Source organism: Ictidomys tridecemlineatus, chromosome 8 (assembly GCF_052094955.1).
Source record: "Ictidomys tridecemlineatus isolate mIctTri1 chromosome 8, mIctTri1.hap1, whole genome shotgun sequence".
Taxonomy (NCBI): domain Eukaryota; kingdom Metazoa; phylum Chordata; class Mammalia; order Rodentia; family Sciuridae; genus Ictidomys; species Ictidomys tridecemlineatus.
In genome coordinates, this window is record NC_135484.1 from 113,333,225 (window position 1) to 113,351,943 (window position 18,719).

The 18,719-nt window shown below is 51.5% G+C and overlaps 1 long non-coding RNA gene across 3 annotated transcripts; it reads right to left on the minus strand.

Moving 5' to 3' along the window:
- Positions 1 to 2,102: 2,102 nt before the first annotated feature.
- LOC120889026 (uncharacterized) lies at positions 2,103 to 17,302 on the minus strand. Of its 3 annotated transcripts, XR_013425197.1 has the most exons (3): positions 13,207 to 13,319; positions 3,972 to 9,416; positions 2,103 to 3,062 (listed from the first exon to the last, which is right to left on the minus strand). It is a non-coding gene; the product is annotated as an uncharacterized LOC120889026 (long non-coding RNA). The 3 variants fall into 3 exon arrangements; XR_013425198.1 differs by lacking the exon at positions 13,207 to 13,319 and adding an exon at positions 16,921 to 17,302 and having other exon boundaries at positions 2,103 to 9,416; XR_013425196.1 differs by having other exon boundaries at positions 2,103 to 9,416; positions 13,207 to 13,338.
- Between the last annotated feature and the right edge of the window lie 1,417 nt (positions 17,303 to 18,719).

Genomic DNA, 18,719 nt, shown 5'->3' on the forward strand with positions numbered 1-18,719 from the left:
AAAGAGGGAGGCCGCGGGAGGTGGGGCTCCCCTGGGTGCCCTCTGGGTCCCCCCAGTGGTGGGTCGGCCTGCGGGGGAGGGGAGGGAGGGAAAGCTGCTGTCGGACTCACCCAGCGCCACGGCCCCCTCTCAGCCATGGATTTGCTTTCGGTGGTTTTGGTGAGATGCGGTCTAAAAATATTAATATTTGTCTTGGTTCTTTCAAGAGGGAGAGATTATGTTCATATAACTTTTATTCCAGTAAATTGTTATGATTGTTCTATTTCATTATGAGTTATTCATCTCTTTCTGTACCCGATTTTTAAGTTAAACTTCATTGTATGGATGTGTAGGCCTCAGCAGGCTCAGGGGTTTCTCTGCCCACCCTCACGCCGACCCTGAGATGCAGGTACAGCAGGATCTATCTCCCCACTTCGCAGATCACATGACTGAGCCCAGGGAGGTGCTCAGATCCTGTAGGGAGGTGGGGGTGGGGCAGAGGCTGGGCCTGGGGTCACCTCTTAACCCTGTATGTCATCAACCCTGCGGGAGGAGGGGCAGAGCTGCAGTGAACTTCCAAAGCCATGGGGGTGAGGGGCCCTGCTCTCACTCTTCCCTGTCTCCCTGTTCTGCCTGGGAGTCAGAGAGGGCCACCATGTGACTCTGAGGGTGGGCGAGTGATAAAGGTAAGAAGAGACGAGCTCCTGTCATGCGGTTGTGGTGTATGTGGGTTTTCTCAGTTGGGAGATGCCTTCTACTAGAAATAAGAGAATATTAGGCTCCCAATGGCTTTAACTGGTTTTTGTTGTGGTTGTTGTTGTTTTGTTTTTATTCTCAAATAAGTTTTTCTCAAGCAGCAAAGGGTCTGGAAGCGGGTGCTTGTTTAGTTGGTCAGTGATTCAGGCTCCTCACAGATCCCTCTGCTTTGTAAGCTACACAGTGTCCACCTCATGTTCACAAGACGGCTGCCAGAGCACTTCATTGCAGCCTTCTAAGACGGCATTCTAGCCAGGTGCTGTGGTGCACACCTGCAACCCCAGAAACTCAGGAGGCTGAGGCAGAAGGAGAGCAAGTTCCAGGCAAACTTGGGCAACTTAACAAGACCCTGTCTCAAAATTTAAAAATAATAATAATAATAAAAAGAACTGGGATGTAGCTCAGTGCTAAGTAACCCTGGGTTTAATCTCCAGCATTAAAAAAGGGGGGGGGGAGGGGAGGTTTGTGGCTCAGTGGTAGAGCGTTTGACAAGCATGTGTGAGGCACTGGGTCTGATCCTCAGCAACACATTAAAAAATAAATAAATAAAATAAATTTACTGTGTCCACCTACAACTAAAAATAATTTAATTTTTTTGTTTTTAAAGGCAGCAAGCTCTCCTCATGGCTTCTCTTCCCCCAGGGAGAAAGGTTTTCCAGAAACTGCGGCGACTTCTGGGTCTCGTTGGCCAGAGTCATGCAGTCACCTTAGCTGCAAAGGAGTCTGGGAAAGCCAGTTCCTGGCACCCTTTCCTCCATGGTGCACCCTGTGAGTACCTCCCAGTGGGATGTGGCAGGGTCTCCTGGAAGACGCCCACCTGGGCCTTGGTGGGCCTTGGCTTCTGTCCCTTTCCCCTCGCGTCTTCTCTGAGGCGGAACCTGTGTGGGCAGTGTTTGCAAATAACCTCAGGGTGGACAGCCCTGGCGTCACCTCTCCAGTTACGAGCTTTTGTCCCCCTATGAGCTTGGCAGTTCTTATGCCTTTAGATCTTTTTGAAGCATGTAAGTTTATTTCTTTAAAAATATTCTGTTCTGGGCTCTTATTTGTAGGAGAAGTGTTGATCTAAAGACCTAGGTCATCATGCCCTGGTCCCCGGACCCAGGATTTAGAGAGGAGTGGAATGTTATATGACCAGGTGCACTGCAAATCAGGGTCTCCTGAGAGGAGGCAGGGAGTGGCTGCAGTGGAGACAGCAGTGTTCTGATTGCCAAAACCACTGGACACAGCCACAGGGTGACGGGAGCCGGGAGGCTTGCCTGGGAAATGTGCCTTTCTGCCTGTGCTTTGAGATTTATTGACATTTCCCTCCAACAGGCATTTTTTATTATTATTATTTTGAAACAACAAACTCACAGGAGAATTGTAAGCATGGTACCAAGAACTTGTATTTTCTGGACCATTCAAAAAAAGTTGAAAATTGAATGAATGCCCTGTGACCCCGAGTCCTTGAGCGTGCATTTCCTGCACACAAGGGTAGTGTCCTGCACCGCTGCCCTCAGATCCGAGACCCCATTCAAGTTCTGGCAGTTGCTCCTGTCACGTCTTTTCTAGCAGACGACTCGGCCTGGAATCACACGTGGCCTTCAGTTGTCACCTCTCTTTAGTTTCCTCCTCTAGGAAACAGATCTCTCCTTGACTTTGATGACTTCACCATGTTTCAAGATTACGAGCGAGTTACTTCGTAGACGGTCCTCAGTTTGGATCTGTGGAGTGCTTCCTCCTGATCAGTTTCAAGTTCTCCTCTTTGGGGACAACGTTGCAGCATGGTGTCATGTTCTCATTGCCCTGTCGTGTCTCGTTTCTGATGCTGTTCACTTGCAACAAGTGCATTTTGGGGCACATGTGTAGAAGCCATGGTCTTTGACGTCTCAGAGTGTCCTGCAGCTGAGCTTCAGATGCAAACACTAAATAAAGAAATCGAGGCCATGGAACCCTGTGGCAGATGGCTTGTTCCAGGCAATTCCATGGCTTATTCACTGGGGGGACAGAGCCATCAGGAAGGGCTTCAAAGGAAAGACCAAGATTGAGTGTGTCCTCCAGGAACAGGGAAGATGAGGCAGGGTATTCCAAAAGGTGGAGAAAGAGTATAGGCAGAGACTCAGAGCAAGAGTCAGGCATGCGTGGTAGAGACTATGCCAAGTCCTCAACAGAGCGATGGCACTTCTCCTGGGCAAACGCAATAAAGACTACATTTCCCAGATTCCCTTGCGGTTCACTCAGCCAGTGACTGGGTTCTGGTCCCAATATGGAGGGAAGCAATGGACACTGATTTTCTGACTTCCTATAATTCCATGTGCGTGATCCTCCACACTCTTCCCGTCAGAAACCTTGGAGATTGAAACTTGAAGATGTCAGTATCACCAGAAGAAGAGTCTGGATCCCTGAATGTGCGGGACTGAATCCCACCCCTCCTCCACTGCCAACTACATGGGATTGTGACATGGGGGGCACTTAACCTTGGTTGGGATAAGGCACTGACATTTCAGAGTTCTTTGTTAAGCAGCCAGCACTCGAAATAGTATGTGAGGGAGACATCAGGGAAAGCAGCCTGCTTGGCACGGAGTCCTGCGGAGCATGTGAGGCCAGATGAAGCTAGGTGACAGCGTGGCCTCGAATGTCAAGCTAATGTGTTTGGAATTATTTTCAGTAGGAAAAAGAGATCCATGAAAGGTTTGTGAGTTAGAAACTAATGTGACTCCATCTTTGAGAAACCAGCCTCTACCTCAGAGCAAAGCCCGTCCAAGGAAGGGGGCGTGATCCTTGTCCTTGGAAAAACCCACAGAACACTCCTAGGCACATACCGACCCTGCAGAGTTATTTGTCTGTAAATAAGAGGAGAGATCTGTGGCACCAGGTGTCCCTGACTCAGTCAGGCTAGGTGAGGACCCATAGCAACCCCCTAGCAACCACCAATCAGCATAAGACAGGGAAAATACCTGGGATGCCAGATGACCCCCAAGTAGTTTATGGTGGTTGATAACATGTTGGGAAACCATGTAGTTCAGCACGTACACCCTTCATGGTGTGGCCTAAACCAATCAGTTCAAAGGAATCCCCTTCTTGTATTAACCAATCACCCCTACCCAACTTGTTCCCTCCAGTGAATGTGCTAATCAATGTTAAGAGTCGTTGTTTGATTTTCCCGCAGTGTGGAACGATTAGCTGTGTGATGTTGTGACACATAGAGTATCCCCCAAAACCTATAATATCTCACTGAACAAAGGACCAGGACTCACTCCCTGGGACCGCTGCGTCGGGAATGGTTGTGAGTCCAGGCTCCAGTTTGCAATAAAAACTTGTGTGATTGCATCGGATTCGGCTCCTGGAGGTCTATTGAGGTCCAAGGAATCTGGCATAACATGAGTTGGGGAAAAAAACAAGAAAAACATACTGTTTAAAGATGAGGTGACATCTGGTTGGGATGGAAGAAGCAGGGACACTCTTTGAAGGCTCTTGTGGTCACCCAGATAAGGGGTGGTCTGCTCAGATGGACTGAAAACCCCAAACAACTGCCTTAATCAGATGAGCATTGATCTCTTTCACATCGATAAGGTCTGTCTGCGGTGCCGGTCCAGGGTTGATATCTAGGCCCCCTCCCACTTATAGCTTTGCCGTCCCCCACATGTGGCTTCTGCGTTGGCCCAAGACGGTTGCTTGGACTCCAACATGAGTGGCAGCACCTCGTCCCTTTAGGGCTCCTCCACAGAAGTCGCACATATTGATTTTACTTACATCGTTGTCACATATAGCTAGAAGAGACTAATATTTTAGTCTTTATTTTTAGATGACCCCAGACGAAGGCAAAAACTGTCAATATGAAAAATGGATTTGAAGGCATAATTAACAGTCTCTGCCTCAGGGGTGGCACTGAGATTGGAGAAGTGAGGAGAGACCAAGGAATGATGGACAACTGCGACCAACAGCCCAGAGTTCAAATCCTGGCTCCCACTTTATTAACTATGTGACTTGGGTTCTTTAACCTTGGTGTTTTAATTAAAAAGGAAATGACACTACCTCCCCCACTGACGGACTGGAGGAGATTAACTCTGACGTGTCTGTCATATAGAGACAAAAAATGGTAACTTAACCCCTCGAGGAGCAAGAAAACAGGAGTGGGGCAGGAGGGGCCGGGGAAAGGACTAGATCCTGTCCGTTCAGCCTCCCTTGATGACACACAGGCACGGTGCTGGACTCCGGAGCAACTCAAGGAACAAGGCTCTTTGAGGAAGCCCCCCAGCTGTTGAGACAGACAAACAAGAATTAAAATACGACAAAGTGGGGTTGGGGGTGTAGCTTGGTGGTAGAGCCCTTTGCCTAGCATGTGTGAAGTCTGGGTTTGATAAGAAGAGACAGACAGACACACACACACACACAAAAAAAAAAAAAACATGGCAGGGTGGAAAGTCCTGCAGGCTCTGTGCGAATTGAGCCTGGTCCCCATCCCTCCCAGGGACAGGAGCCCCCCAAGGTGTTGTCTTGCACCATCCAGCTGCGCTGGCCCTCCCAGCCACCAGGGGGAGGCGCGAGACACCACAGAGAAGGCTTGGTCTCAAGGACTCTGTTGGAAGGAGGCAGGTGCCTAGGGGAGGGGAGACCTTCCCTTTGAATACCCAGAGGGGGGAGAGGGAGGGGGCAGGGGGTCGGCCTCAGGGTGTGTCGCAAGAGCCGGGCCTTGGGGGGTCCCTGGATGACTTGACAGGCCATGTCCTCCTGAGGTGTGGGCCAGCAAGGTGGCCCCATGGCCGTGGGGTTCCCTGTGATGGAATCTCAGTTGGATTTTCCTCTTTTATAAGGGTTTGGGTTCTGGTTCTGTCACACCCTGTGCCACCATGTGAAATCATGAATCCCGAGTTGTGGGGTGTGTATCAGAGGACCCTGAAAAAGACCATTCAGGAAGACGGGGAGCTTCGCCCTCTTGGGTTGCCCTGGACTCCAGGCGGCTGCAGCCTGCGAGTGCACACAGAAGGCTCCGGAAGACGCTCTCTGTTTCTGGTCCCAGGAGGGGGGCCTGCGGGAGTGGGAGAAACCCCTTCTTGTTTTTGTTTCTCAGAAAACACGTGGTAGCCCCGGTGACGGCCGCACAGGGTGGCAGATCTAGGAGGCTGGGCAGGTGTCTGAGCCTCCAAGGGAGGGACCCTCTCACCATGATCAGAGCCGCTGTGATCCCAGGAACACAGAGCGAACCCCCAGTGGTTATTTCTCCCTTCCTTCCTGCCTTCTTTCCTGCCTTCCTTCCTTCCTTCCTTCCTTCCTTCCTTCCTTCCTTCCTTCCTTCCTCTTTCCATCTCTTGACCCTGGAGATAGGCACAGTACTGCAGCACAGTGAGCACATGGAATTCCTAGATTTCCGGCTGGAATACTGGGAAAGAGGCTCCAGGGATCTCTAGGGTGTGTGGTGGATCATGGAAGAGAGGCGCTCCAGAGAGTAATCTCATAAAGATGTAAGCGAGTTCTAAGCTCCACCTCTGAGCTGTGTCCTGGATATGATCCTAAGCAGCTTATCTCAGGACTTAAGAACTGAGCTCCAGAGCAGATCCTCTCCAGGCCGAGACTGGCCTCTAAGTGTGGTACAGATGGACTGACTCTTGGAGCGCTGTAAACACCGGAAGCTAAAGGACACTGGAAACAGCCCATGTGGCCGGTCAGAGCTTGCAGCCTAGGCCTAAATAGGTTGAATGCCTGCTGACAGAAATAACCCAATATACTTATCAGGATTGAAATAAGACCCACATCTGGTTGAGGTGGTCCAGGCCTAATCCCAGTGGCTCAGGAGGCTGAGGCAGGAGGATCTCAAGTTCAAAGCCAGCCTCAGCAACTTAGTGAGGCCCTAAGCAGCTCAGCAAGAACCTGTCTTTAAATAAAATACAAAAAAACAAAAACAAAAACAAAAAAGGGCTGGGGATGAACCACAATCACTTAACATAAAGTTTAAAATGTCCTAGATAAAATCCAAGATTGCTTGACATGTGAAGAACCAGGAATCTTAAAATGAAAAGAAAGAAAGTCAACAAATGCCAATCCAAGACGGCACAGGTGTTGGGGAAAGCAGTTATGATAACCACGAAAATATGGAAAGTCTCAGCAAAAAAAAAAAAAAAAAAGAAAGTCTTAGCAAAGAAATGGAAGATACAAGAGAGAACCGAACAGAAATTTGAGAACTGAAAAATGTAAGGAGTGAAAGAAAACTTCTGCTCAATAGTGAAGTGGAAATGATAAAGAGTCAATAAGCTTGGGTGATCAATAGTTACTTTGAATAACAGAGAAAACATTTTTTAAAATAGGGGTTTAGAAATCTAAGGGCTAGTACCAAAAATCGAGCATTATGCTAACAAATTTAAAAGAATTGAAATTCAAAGTATGTTTTCTGATCATAATGAATTAAATGAAAAATCAATAACTGAAAAAAATCTCCAGAATACTTGGAAGTTAAACAACAAACTTTTAAGTGATCCATAGGTCAGAAAGGAAATTTTAAAGAGAAAAATGAAATTTTGTGGTATACAGTTCAAGCAATGATGAGAGGGGAAATTTCTAAAATTATTATACTAATAAAAAAAGAAAGTTCTCAAACCAACAATCTAAACTTACTTATTAAGAAACTAGTAGAGCCAGGCATGGTAGTACACGCCTGTAATCCCAGCGGCTTGGGAGGCTGAGACAGGAGGATCACAAGTTCAAAGGCAGCCTCAGCAATTTAGTGAGGTCCTAAGCAATTTAGCAAGACCCTGTCTCTAAATAAAATATAAAAAAGAGCTGGGGATGTGGCTTCATGGTGAAGCACCACTGGATTTAATTCTTGGCATAAAAAATAAAGAGAAAAAGAAAAGAAACTAGTAGAAAATCAGAGATGAAATCAATGAAATTGACAACAGAAAAGCAATCGAGAAGAATTAATTAAGCTCAAAAATGCTCCATGAAAAGATCAACAAAATTGACAAACCGATATCTAGATTGACAAAGAAGAAAGGCACAAATGACCAATATTAGGAATGAAAAAGGGAATATCACTACAGACCCCACAGGCAAACATTAAAATCATAATGAGATATTGCAACAGCACCGCATCCATAAATCTGACCATTTAGATCTTGGATCAGCCGATTATGGCCCATAGGCCAAATCTGATTCACTATTATTTTTAAAAATTAGTTACTGGAACACAGATGGACTAAGTTGAATAGCACCCCCTCAAAGTCCATGTCCATGGAGAACCTCAGAATATGATCTTGTTTGGAAATTACAATTTTGCAACTGTAATTGGTTAAGATGAGATCAGATTCTATCAGGATGGACCCTAAGCTGAACATGACTTAGGCCATCTAAGTCAAGGGTCATTGAACTTCTTTATAGAAAGAGGAGACGGAGGGACGGGCGTTGGGCTCAGTGGCAGAGCGCTTGCCTGGCCTGTGTGAGGCCCTGGGTTCCATCCTCAGCCCCATAGAGAAATCAGCAAATAAAATAAAGGTATTGTGTCCATCTACAACTAAAAATATAGATTTTTAAAGGAGATGAAGATTTGGATAGAGGCCTACAGAGAGACCCCCAGGGACGGAGGCTGAAGATGTCGTGTTTCCAGGAGCCCAAGGAGAGGCCAGGGAGGATTCTTCCCGGAGCCTTCAGAGGGAGCGTGGCCCCCGATGACACTTTGATTCCAGACTTCTGGCCTCCTGAGCCGTGAGAGAATGCATTCCTGTTGTTTCAGGCATCCCGATTAGCAAGGATTTGTTATGGCAGATAAATCCCGGGAAGCTCGGACCTGCCCCTTCACTTTGCATCGTCTGTGGCCGTTTTCAGGCTGCAGTGATGGTTAATAGCAGCGGAGCCTGCCCGCCTTTGAAGACTGGAATATCGTCTATCTGTCCCATCACAGAGGAAATTCAACGACCCTTGACTTGGATGGCCTAGAGCAAGTCCTTAAAAACCACAAACCACCAAAACAGACTCGAGAAGAAATAAATAACCAGAACAACCCTGCATCTACTAAGGACATGAAATTCTTCAAAAAAAAAAAAAAAATCCCCTGTTTTGGATGGTTTCTCTGGTGGATTCCACCAAATGTTCAAAGAAGAAAAAGCACCCGTCTCCACGATCTCTTCCAAAAAAACAGGCCAGTGGGCATTCACTCCATTCACTGTGCGCAGCCCGGGCCAGACTCACACCCGAGTCAGGTGAAGACGAGAAGAAACCCGCAGCCTCTGTCCTCACCCACACGGCGACAGCTGTCCTGGGGAGACACTAGAAAGGCGGATGCGGCCACGTAGCCTTAAAAACAATAATACACGGAACCAAACGGAGTTTATCCATGGAACGTCAGGCTGCTTCAATATTCGGAAATCAGTCAAGGTGATCCGCCTGTCCACAGACCCTGGTCCTGTGGAAGTGGGATAAGGAAGGTGTGTCGCTGCAAGCTGCTGCGCTGCGTGGCACCTGGAGGCTCAGCCACAGACAGCAGCCCCACACAGCTGGAGCCCCCCTCCCCACCCCTTCCACTCAGCCCTGAGGTGACCACTGGCCTCCAGGGATGTCTTTCCGGGTGTCCCTTGGCACTCCCACTCCGTCAGCATGTTCCTGGATCCCGTACACAATGACAGCACCTTCAGCCACAGAAGGGGGTCAGGATCCTAACGGGCTGTGCTCCACGAAGGTAGAATGTTTCAGAATACACCTACTGTCACGGATGTCTAAAAACAAGAAATAATAGAAAGCCATACGAAGCATACTTTACATGTTTCAAAAGCTGATATATTGTATCTGCCCTATAAACAATTTTCATACTTATTATTTTTCTTTTTTTAAATTTTTTTTAATTAGTTGAGGATGGATCTTTATTTATTTATTTATTTCTATGTGGTGCTGAGGATCAAACACATGCCAGGCAAGCGCTCTGCCACGGAGCCCCTATTTTTCTCTTAATACAGAACCCTAAAATACTCCCATGTCCTGGGTGTGGAACTTGTTCATTCATCCAGTGCCCGAGGATGCTCAGATTCTCTGAGATGCTGCACACACTCACACACACACACACATACACACACACCACACACACACACACACACGCACACACACTCACACCTGCATACTTGTATGAAAAAAGCACAGAGGATGAGCATATGGCCCTGTGATGACCCTCTCCATACCCCTGAGCAGGGCCACACTCCTGGGAAGAAATGGGGGGTATCCCAACTGGGTGGCACCCCAACTGGGTGACCTGGCTAAGGTGCAGACAAGCACTTGCTGGTAGGGCTGTGGCCCCCCAAAATGTTGGGAGCCCTGCTGGGGTGAGGGGCCCCTTCCTACTCCAGATCAGGAGGGTCTGGGCCCTGCACACAGGACACCTTATTGGGGCACCTGAACTGGAGCAGGGAGGGAGGGAGCCCTAGGATGGCCTTTGGGCTCCCAAGGCCCCCTGTCCTAGCGCAGTCTCAGTCCACCTACGATAGGCAAGAGGGAGGGAGGGGACCCTCACGCCCCCCATAGTTGGATCCCGGGGCAACCTCCCTCCATTCCTCCTCGGCTCTGATGCCCTGATGCTTCGCTAGCGAAAAACTGCAAGGAGCCCAGAGCCCAGAAATAGCACTGAGACCGTGTTTGGATCATGGAGCAAGATAGCAAGAAGGACTTCCCACCCACGAGAAATGAAGGCAGTAGTCTGGGTGGGCGTAGGGCCTGGAAGGCTGTGCCCTATGGGTGGCACCTCTCCCACTCGGGTGGATGCGCATCTCTTGAGATCCAGGTGACAGCCAGGATGGAGCTGGGCTGTTGGCAGGGGTGGGGTTGGGAGGTGGTGGTGACGGGGCCGGGCCACCTGGGGACGGGCTGTCCTTGAGAATGACAGATGGGGCCTAGCAAGAACCCCCCTGCCCAGGTGCTTCGGAAAAACAGAACCTTCCCCGCCGCCCCTTCCCCTTGGAGTCCTCATCAACTGAACCTTGACCCACGTGTTCTTCTGAATAGCCGAGGGCCAGCTTCTGAAGCCAGCTAGAGCCCGGGGGGCCCTGTACCCCCAGATCTCGGGCGGCCTCTCCAGGCGGACTGTGGGGCCTGCAGAAGCCACGCCAACCCGCCTGCTCAGCCTCTCCCCCGGCCCCAGGAGCGGACAGCCTAGAACACTAAGTACCAGCTAGTCACTGTTCCTCTCTAAAAAACACAACTCTATTAAAATAACAGCATGATTTAGTTAATTATTCTCCATAGTGACTGGGTAACTGTAGGGTACGATCCTTCCAGCTCCCCACTGTCTCCTGAGTTTCTCAAAACCCAGCTTCACACTCGTCGCTGGGCCCCTGCCCCCCCCCCCCCAGAGCTTTCCACAGCTCCCGAGATTGTCTGGGAGAAAGCCAAGTCCAAGGTCTGAGGCTTTGGAACCTCCACCATGCAGACCTCCCTGAACCCCCTCCTCACCACGGTGGCCCGAGTTTACACTCTCTACAGACTGGGCTGGCCATGCCGTGTCCTTGCCTCTGTCTCCTACAGCTGAGCTCCCATGAGACTCTGGTGGTATCCAGCCAGCGTCCTCCAGGCGAAGGCTTCTGGGATGGCTTGGGACACACATGCATGGGGGAGGGGGCACCAGAGGCTGACGCAGCCTTGCCCAGACCTCTTGCTCACAGGGCCTGGAGGGTCTGGGGATCCGCTCATTCAGCCACCCCATGTGCAGCCCCAGGCCTTGGTAACCTTTAGCTGTCCTGCTCTGAATCTCCGGAGCGCTCGGCCTCTCACCTAGACACGCTGGAAGACAATGGGCCAGGCGCTCCCCAGGGCCCTCCCCCTCCAAAACACCCAGATCCCTAACCCTCATTTAATGAGGTCGGATTGGGAGAAGTCAGGGAGGTCTTCAGGAGTGCCCTGGGGAACGTGCCCAGGTCAGTTCTACAGGGGGATGACAACAGAGAAGCAGGAATGGACTGAGATTTCTGCCTGGGGGTTTCAAGTGGCTGGTGTCCCCTGGCTTCCAGGACAGTTATTACAAATCTCTCCAGAGGAACATCTTCCAACGTAGTCCCTCAGAGTCAGGTTAAACAAAAACAAACTCATGACCAAGGTTCACCAAATATTTAAGAAAATAAGCCACTATGAGTGACAGCCATCAGCGAACACACAACAGAGGCCAACTCCCAAGGAGGCCCAGGGTTATCAAATACTGATTTAAAAATAACTATATGTAAAACATTTAAAGAAAAAAAATATTTTTTGCAGTACTGGGTCCTCCTGCTAATCAGACAAGAGCTTCACTACTGAGCCACATTCCCAGTCCTTTTTGAATTTTCACTTTGAGACAGGGTCTTGCTAAATTTCCAAGGCTGGTCTCAAACTTGTGATTCTCCTGCCTCAGCCTCCTGAGTTGCTGGGATTACAGTTGTGTGCCCCTGTTCCCAGCTAAAGAAATACTTTTAAGAGCTATTGAATTCTTTAAAAGATGGAAGAGCAAAGATGATTATATGACAAAAGATTCTCAATGACAAGGTTACAGGAGGCCGAGGCAGGAGGATTCCAAGTTTGAGGCCAACCTAGACAACTTATCAAGACCCTGTCTCAAAATAAAAAATAAAAAGAGCTGGGGCCATAGCTCAGTGGTAAAGCATCCCTGGATTCAATCCCACCCCCCCAACCCCCGTCAATTTTTTAAAAAATATTTTTTCAGTTGTAGATGGACACAATACCTTTATTTAATTTATTTATTTTTATGTGGTGCTGAGGATCGAACCCAGTGCTTCACACATGTGAGGCGCATGCTCTACCCCTAAACCATGATTCCACCCCAAAATTTTTTTTTAAAAAGAACTAAAAAAATGACATGGCATCCCAGCTACACAGGAGGCTGAGGCAGGAGGATCACTTGAGCCCAGAAGTTTGAGACCAGAGTGAACAGCAATACAGTGAGAGCTTAGCTTGTCTTTAAATTTTCTTTTTTCTTCAACAACAATAAAAGTTGACAAGACAGATTTTAAAGCACCAAGTAGACCTTACAATGAAAATGAACTCCACAGATAGTTCAGACGGATTAGACGTATCTGAAGAATCACTGATGTGGGAAGCAGAGTCCAGGGCCCCACTTTTGATTGTCACAGTACAACAAGTCAAGGCAACGAGACAGGCTGAGAAAAGGATGGATGAAGACAGGGACCGACCGGAGAGGAGGACATATCTGGAATGGCAAAGGCTGGAGACGTCCGGTTCTCGTTAACCATGAGGAGTCACAGAGGGGCTGGGCTCGTGGCTCCGTGGTAGAGCACTTGCCTGCATGGGTGGGGCACTGGGCTCGATTCTCAGCATCGCATACAAATAAATAAATAAAACAAAGGTCCATTGACAACTAAACTATATTTTTTCAAAAATGTGAAGTGACAGAGTCAGGAAGCCCAGCAAAAAGCAGGATTAAAAAAAAAAAATCTCATCCAGACCCTCTGACATGGCTGCCTGACTGCTGTGGGCTATCTGGGTTCTGAAGAGGGGCTATTAAGAGAAACTCACCGGGCTGAACCCAGACAAAGACAGAAAATCCCACAAAGCAGACGAGCGAGCGAGGAAAGCACAAATGTGTTGCCACGCCTCCTTCCAGGTCTGTTTCCCACAGATGAGCTGGCCGGTCTCCAGCCAGATCAAAGTCCCCCGAACGCCCAGCCACCACCGTCCGCGTGTCCCCAGGCACACACATTATTAAACCCCGAGTCTCAGGTTTTCATCAGTGAGGAGGCTGAGGGGCCTGTAGCCAGAGGGTGGAGGAGAGCGCAGGTTGGCTTTGGAGTGGGGGGGGGGGCACACTCTGCTCCTACTCAGCAGCTGGGGTCACTGGCCTCTGTGTTTCTGTTAACATTAATAAGAAGAAAGAGCAAACACCCTTGTAAGAATTCTGACTATTGCTGGGCAGGGTGATAGGCGCCTGTCATCCCAGCGGCTCAGGAGGCTGAGGCAGGAGGATCATGAGTTCAAAGCCGGCCTCAGCAATTCAGTGAGGCCCTAAGCCACTTAGCAAGACTGGGTCTCAAAATAAAAAGGGCTGGGCGTGTGGCTCAGTGGTGAAGCGCCTCTGGGTTCAATTCCTAGTACAAAAAAAAAGAAGAAGAAGAAGAATTCTGATTGTTTAAATATTTACCCAAGCCCCACTCTGCACCCAGGTGTCCCTGGGCCATTCTCCTGTGAGCCTTGTGACACCCGTCGGTGGTCTTCACTTGGGGAGGGAACTTCAGCTGCCAAGACCTGAGAGCATCTCCCTGCTCAGCTCCAGGTGTGTCCCCTGGGCCTGTGCACGGCGCCCTCTTCCTTACTCTCCTCTGCCTCAGCCCTGACCCCCACCCCCTCCCTGACCAGAGCAGTGCCATCTTGATCCGCGTCCTCGTCCTCGTGTGCCTCACCTTGCTAAGCACGAGGTGCTAGTTTGCATGAGAATGTGTTCCTAGTTTTCAGAAATGAAACTGTGCTGTGGACCGGAATTCTCTTTTTTCCCTACTCAATGGCATATATTCGCTGTCTGTCCCCAGGTCTGTCTGTGCCTCTCTGCTGTTGGCATCCCGTCGTGTGCACAGGACCCCTACCTCACAGGTGAGATGACAAGGCTCAGAGAGCCTAGATGACCTTGCTCAGGGACACACAGCCTGCGGAGGTCGGGCATCAGTCAGAGACGTCAGAGACTCAGACAGAGCCGCTCCTGGCTTCTTCCTGCCCAGCCACCCACTCCTGTCCCTCCGGGGGCCGCACAAGCCTCCAAAACACGCAGGCTCCCCCAAGGCCCCACGACCGTCTCCTGCACCTCTTCAGTGGACTCTCGGACACCGTTTAGTCCAGCATGTTTAATTAGGCAACATGCTTTGATTTATTAAAATAAGCAATACAATTGCAGGACTCAATATTCAGAAATATGAAAGGGGAGAGAGAGGGAAGTCCCCCTGTTCTCTGTCCCTCAGCCACCCAGTTCTCTAACCTGAAAACAGTCGCTGTGGCCCGTATTTATGAATCCTACTGGAAATACTCCAACCGTATATAAAAAAAAATGTCTCCATGATGTCCTTATCTCCATTTTAATGCAGATGTTAGCATGCTTGTTTTTAATTTATTTTTATTGGTACATTATAACAGTGGGATTGATTGTGCACCTATTTGTAGATGCACACAGCAGTTTCATCAGTCTCTTCCCCAGTCCCTCCCCTATCCCTCCCCTCCTTCCTCCTCCTGATCTGCTTGCTCTACCCTACTGACTTTCCTTCTGTCATTAGTAGTAATAGTACCAGGGATTGACCCCAGGGCCACTTAACCACGGAGCCACATCCCCAGCCCTTTCTTTTGAGATGGGGTCTCACTAAGTTGCTAGGGCTTTACTAAGGTGCTGAGGCTGGCCTCAAACCTGCAGTCCTCCTGCCTCAGCCTCCCACTCTGCTGTGATTACAGGCATGTGCCACTGCGCCCCGCTTATTATTATTATTGTAATTAGTGCATTATAATTGTGTGTGTGTGTGTTTGTGTGTGTGTGCAGGATCCACTGTGGCAGACATGTCTGTGGACATAGCATGATTTGGTAGATCCACGCATGATCCCCGTGGCCCTCCCTCCTCCCTGCCTCTCTACCCCTCTCTCCACTCTCTTGGTCTCCCTTCTATTTTTGTGAGATCCCCCTTTTCTAAAATTCTTTTTCTCCCTCTCTCTACTTCCACAAATGACAGAAAGCATTCGGCCCTTGGCCTCCTGCGTGGCTCCTGTCACTGGGCACGGTGTCCCCGACTCTAGCGCTCTGCACACTGTTCTGGACTTGGGGGGGCCTCTTCCGTGGGTCCCCAAGGTTCTCTAGCAGCTTCCCCGTGAGTGTCCTTTCCTGCAGGCCGGTGGATCGGGTGCATCCCGCCCGGCTCAGACCCCAGGACACCCAGACACTCCTCCCCCCACTCCCAGCAGAGCACAGGTCAGCGCACAGGAGCAGACTCTTCCAGAACCGCCCCCTCTGGCCCCCAGTCAAAGTCACGTCCCTCCCGGGGCCTGAGGACCCACCGAGTGGTCCTCCAGGCCCCTGACATCCCTGCAGGTCAGCCTGGCCTGAGCTCTGGTGGGGTCCATTCCCGCCCCGTCACCCCCTGCGGGAGTCGTCTGGAGAACATTCCCCAGCAAACCCCACATGAGAACCTCCGCCTTGTGACGGTCCCCAGGGAACTCCAGCCACGGCACAGTCTGTCCGAGGGTTAATTCCTTCAGAATAAAAGGACTATGTTCCCAGGTGCTGGTGTCCGGGTAGACGGCGAGGTCTGCATGTCTGTGGACATGGCGTCCAGAGGAGAGGTATGCAGCAGGCATGAAATGACTGAAGGGGATGCCCTCCACCTGGCCCAGGTGAGAGGTGCTTTGTGCAGATGGGTCTTCCAGGCCCCCTGACTGGCGGGGCGACGGGGTCTTGCGGCGTTGCAGGGGGACTGGGCTGCTGGCTGGGCCTGGGCTGGACTCAGAAAAATGCACCTGACAGAAGGTGCCCCGGGGGCTTCCTCTTTATGAGTCGCCTCACAGGGACAGGGACCTAAAAGTGCCACGACTTCCTCTCCTTCCCGAGCTCTGGGCCCTCCGGGTTCTCCAAGGAGCTGAACTCAGGAGGTGGCTCAAGGACATGGCCCGTGGGTGGGGTGGGAATAGGACACCCCCTTCTCCCCTTCCCCACAAATGGGTTCTCTCAGTGCCCCCAGGGTGCCACCCCAAGGGCAGATCTAGGCCCAGAAACGGAGGGGGAGGAAGACCGGCGCCGACGCTGCTCTTAGTGTGAGCGCACTACGCTGTCCCAGCCGGCCCCCTCCGAAGGCCACCTCATTCTACAGCTGTGCCCACAGGCCACCCGGGACATCAGCGACCTAACCAGTGGCACGTCCACGGCTCCACCGCTCTCCTGACTCCACGTGAGCCCCCTGGGGTGATGGGGCCCCCACAGTGGAGGGGCCTGGGGCTGGGGCAGCCGGGAGACTGTCCCGGGCTCCTGTCCACCTCTGCAGCCGAGGAGGAGCGGGGCGTGAGGGGACGGCAGAGTGCTGCCCTTCAGCCCGGGCCACCCAGCCCAGGCCACCGTCCTCTTCCCACGGGGCCCTCCCCCTCCCCCAAACTCTCAAGGCCACCGAAGCTCAGACTCAGACGGAGGCGAAGCCGCCCCTGGCCACCTGATTTTCAGTCTGCACAAAAATAACTCGATGCACTAAAATAACCCTCTGAACAGCCCCAACTTACTTCTGATCCCCAGCAGCTAGGTCTGGTGGCGCTTTGAGGGCTGGGAGGGAGAAGCTCCTGGGGCCTCTCGCGGGGCTGCTGGGTGGCAGCAGTGCACCCCATCCCCCACTCCCGGCCTCCAGATGGGGAAGGGTATTTCTGTTGTTGAAGTCACCCAGTCTGTGGCGCTTTGTTGCCATCTCCCTAGCAAACTAGGGTGCTCGGCGCGTGCTCTGTGTCTGCCGGCAGGGCTGAGCTGCCTGCGATGGGGGAGGGGGAGGGGCTGCATTCTGGGGGTGCCAGGGCATCTGCCACCCTCGTTCACACACTGGGAAACTGAGGCTCGGGGCTGGTCAAATGGCAGAGCCAAAACTGGGACTCAGGCTGCATTCTTTTTTGTGGGGAGGGGGGTACCAGGGATTGAACTGAGGGGCACTGGACCACGGAGCCACATCCCCAGCACTATTTGTATTTTATTTAGAGACAGGGCCTCACGGAGTTGCTTAGGGCCTTGCTTTTGCTGAGGCTGGCTTTAAACTCGTGATCCTCCTGCCTCAGCCTCCCAAGCCACTGGGGTTACAAGCAAGTGCCACCACGCCCGGCGAGAGTCTGTGTCCTTAACCACTAGCTTCTAGGTCCTCGTGTAATTAATAGCAATGATTGTCCCTATAGAAGTGATGATGATCGTGGTTATCGTTACTGAATAAACACCGGCAGAACTACTCCAGGCCTGGACTCCTGCTGGACGGTCCCCACGGCACATGAGGGAGGAAGAAAGCCTCCCAGCCCCGGGTCCCTGCCCAGGCTCCCGGCCTCTGAGGCCAGGACTTAATACAGGCCTGCTGGCCTGGACAGACGGCCCCTGAGGACCTGATCCGCGTGCACATGTCTCCTGGCCTGGCCGTGCACCCCCTGCCGGGGCAGGACTGGGTCTCCAGGTTACAGTGCCCCAGGGCCCAGCAGGTGTGCAGCACACAGCAAGAGCTCCTTAAATGCAGATGGCAAAGGAGCCCCAGGCGCTTGGCGCAGCCCAGGGGCCCCTGGGACAGCTCCACACACAGTCCCCGTGTGGACGGGCTCCTGGGCTCAGCCTGCTAACTGCCTGCCTAATTTTCCACTCTATTGACGACTCCATTCCCTTAACTGGCTCCTATTGTGCAGCAATTGGATGGCCCCTCGTCCCCCTAAACTAGGGGGAGGCGCCAGGGATGCCTGCGCTGTGCAGTGGCGCCAAGGCTTGTGGGAGGAGCCCACAAGGACCCCTTCTGTGGCACAGCAGCAGCAGGATGGGGACAGGCCCAGGCCCCTCCTGAGGCCCAGTAGGCGGCACCCGTGTCCCCAGACACTGTCTGGTCCTGACGCCAGTTCCTCCCTGACCCACGGAGGGAACAGGGGCAGAGCTCCCCACGGCCACCTCCCCAGCCCCTCCTCTGGTTCTCCATGTTAATCCCTCTCCTAGCAGCATCCCCGAATTCTTTGAGGAATATTTACCAAGCACCTACCTGGTGCCCGGCACTGAGCTAGATGCTGAGGATCCAGCAGATAAGAGACAGCATCCCCACACACAGAGAGGACGTTCCCCCCGGGCGGAGGGAGCCGATGCAACACACAGAGCAGTCTGTCTAGCAGGTGGTAACTGAGGAGGAGGGCAGACAGTTGAAGTGGAGTGGTCCAGGATGGCCTCCCTGGAGAGGCAAGCAGGGACCTGAACAAGGAGGAGTGAACCGCGTGAACAGGTGCAGGAAGAACTTTCCAGGCTAAGAAAACAGCAGGTGCAAAGGTCCTGAGGCAGGGGAGGCAGGCATGTGCCATCCACAGCA